Genomic DNA, 3,376 nt, shown 5'->3' on the forward strand with positions numbered 1-3,376 from the left:
ATGAATGATTGATTATAATGCTTTCTCCTCAATGAATTGTCAGCTTTCTAAATGATTTTGACTTCGAAAAAACATGTTATATATGCATGCATCTATACTATTATTTATGAAATGATTTAGCTTATTTGTTATCTTCTCCATGATTTTAGTTAATTTGCCTACTTGTCATATTTTCCATAATTTTATGATAAATCATTAGTTTAATTAATATTATTATTAATTTTTTTTTATTTTAATATCTATATATTTATCATGATATTTAAAATCATGATAAACATGAACCTATTTTACCGATATATATACTATATTTTTTAAAAATATATTTTAATATATAATAAACATGATATTTAGGACATTTAATTAATACATAGATATTAATAATATATACCGATAATATCATCATTACTTTTCTCTCATTTATAATTTTAATGACTAATATTTTAGCTAATAGTTAATTTCTCTGATTTTTACTGAAAATATTGATCAAATACAGATTGAATGTTTTATATTTTGTGGTTTGCTTACTTGTCATTTTTTTCCATGATTTTAGTTAATTTTCTTATTTGTCATATTTTTATGATTTTAGGATCAGTCATTAGTTTAATTAATATTATTATTTATTTTTATTTTGATTTTGATATCTATATATTTATCATGATATTTAAAATAATTAATAAACATTAATATATTTTACCAATATATATATACTAATATTTTTTAAAAATATATTTTAATATATAATTATCATGATATTTAGGAATTAATAAATATATATTAACAATATCTATCGATAATATCATCATTACTTTTCTCTCATTTTATAATTTTAATGACTAATATTATAGCCAATTTCTCTGATTTTTATTGAAAATATTGATCAAATACATATTATTATAAAATTTATATATAAGTATACTAATATATCCGAATTAATCGGTTTCTTTTGTTTATTCGGTTTGATCCCTTAATATATTGAAAAATATTCATATACTGATGTTTTCTAAACATAACATCCTCGGTACTTCCAAATCCAAACTATTTTCTCTATTTCGGTTTGGTTCGGTTTTGAATGGTTTGGTTTTACCAGATTGAACACTCCTAAACTATTGTTATTTGTTAATGTTTTATATTTGTAGTTTTTTTATAATCCTTATAGTACTACATGATTTCTTTTCAGTCCAAATACAATATGTGTTAGTTTCACATACAAAATTTCTTAATTTAGTTATTACTATAAAAAAGATTTTGATCCAAAATCTACATCACATAAATAAAAATATGAAACAAAATAATACAATTTAATAAATTGATTACCAATATGAATATTGAAATTTTATAATTTATAATAATTTAAAATTTGTATCTAATTTAATTATTATTATTTTATTAAAAATTGTTAGATGTATAAATATATTAATCCGCACAAGGTGCAGGACATCAACTATTAAACATGTATTTCATGGATTTTTATTAATTTATAAAGGTGTTCTCAAATTTTTATTAATTTACGTACAGCATAACCCATATGCATTTCAGGGATTTCGTTTTATTTGTGGAGACCGAGACCTTTGATCAGATTTTTATACACGATATTTTGTTAGCATCTATATTTATTTGGTACGCATAGACCCTATTCCCAACATTTGATCCACATAATCCATACAATACAAAATAGATTAATAGCATAGGGAAGGAACTACAACGACGAGGTATGAACACTGCAGCCATGTGTCCTCGTTGTAAGAAAGAAGAAACAGCGATGCACGTCTTTTTTCAATTCCCGTTTGCCAAAGAAGTGTGGCTTCTTCTCCCCCTCAAATCACCAATTCACATAGCTGAGGAGGCGGATTTTAAAACTTTGGTGGTGAGATCCAGAGAGATGATCTGTCTCCCACCTACAGGCATTAGAGCACCAGTGTTCCTGTGGATCTGCTGGTCCCTGTGGACAGCAAGAAACAAGTTAATTTTCGAAGACAAGACGGTTCAACCTTCGGAAGTAGCAACAAAATGATTAGCAACAGCTTTGGAATGGGACCAAGCCCAAAGCTTGGACAAATCGAGTAGGAGCGAAGCCTTACCGGTCAGATCGGCCCATCGACATGTCCCCAGACTCCCCCAAACGGACGCTCTGCTGCTTCGTAGATGCCGTTTGGGATGCTTCATCGAACCGAGCAGGTATTGTCTGGCTTTTCACCAGTGAGCTAACGGGATCCCTCTCATCAGGCGCCCGGATCATCGAGAATGTTGGCTCCCCTCTTATGGCCGAATCGTTGGCCCTCCGCAAAGGCATCACAAAAGCTATGGAATTAGGTTTTCCTTCAGTCACCTCTCCGACTGCGCAACGCTCATCAGAGCAATCTCCTCCCCAAATCAGTTGAAAGAAATCTATGGTGTTCTTAAGGATATCAAAAGTCTCTCTGCCAACTTCGATTCTATCGTCTTCAATCACATCTCCTGTTCTCAGAACATAGAAGTTGATCTTTTAGCTAATCAGGTCCTTAAGGTCCATTGGTGTCCTTCTTGTTTTTCTGTGGACTAGCCTCTACGTTTTGGGCTTGAACCTCTACTTTCCTCTCTCCATTTTTAATTTATAAAAAGTATCAGTTGTTCAAAAAAAAAAGCATAGGAAAAATCAAAAGGGATGACTAACGTTATAGGAATGATAGATAGCAAAGTACATAGGAATGAATAATATTATAGCAAAGTACGTTGCTGTAATCTATATTATAATGAGTCAGTTTCATCACTCTTGATGCGACACGTCAGCAGGTAAGCGGGCTCCACTTTTAAAAAGTGTGAAAAATGTCAAGTCTGTGGCTCGAACCCGGGTTATTGTGATATAAACACCAACATTTATACCACTAAACTAAAAGATACTTTGTACATTGATTACCGAAACTAATATGGCTAAAAGCTGGGACAGTTCAATTTAGGAGTAATTTAATAAGAGATATGGGTCTCGAGGTTTGTTTGAGGAATTATATATACTGAGACGGATCGTTTCAGAGGTGAAACGGTACCATAACTGATCGTTGGAGATATAGAGAGGTGAAGATGAAAAGTTTCAGAATTTTTTTTGATAAGCTAAAAGGTTACCCTTTTAGCTTATAAAAAAAAATTCTGAAACTTTTCATCTTCATCTCTCTATATCTCCAACGATTAGTTATGGTACCGTTTCACCTCTGAAACGATCCGTCTCAGTATATATAATTCCTCAAACAAACATTGAGGCCCAAATCTCTTATTAAATTACTCCTAAATTGAACTGTCACAGCTTTTAGCAACCTTCGAAGATGTCAGCCTCCAGTGTTGTTGTTGCTTAATTGGTCGTTGTCCCCGCCACCTTTCTCCGCCTAGAACATAGTACCCAGGAAAA

The sequence above is a fragment of the Brassica oleracea genome, chromosome C6 (assembly GCF_000695525.1).
Source record: "Brassica oleracea var. oleracea cultivar TO1000 chromosome C6, BOL, whole genome shotgun sequence".
NCBI lineage: Eukaryota > Viridiplantae > Streptophyta > Magnoliopsida > Brassicales > Brassicaceae > Brassica > Brassica oleracea.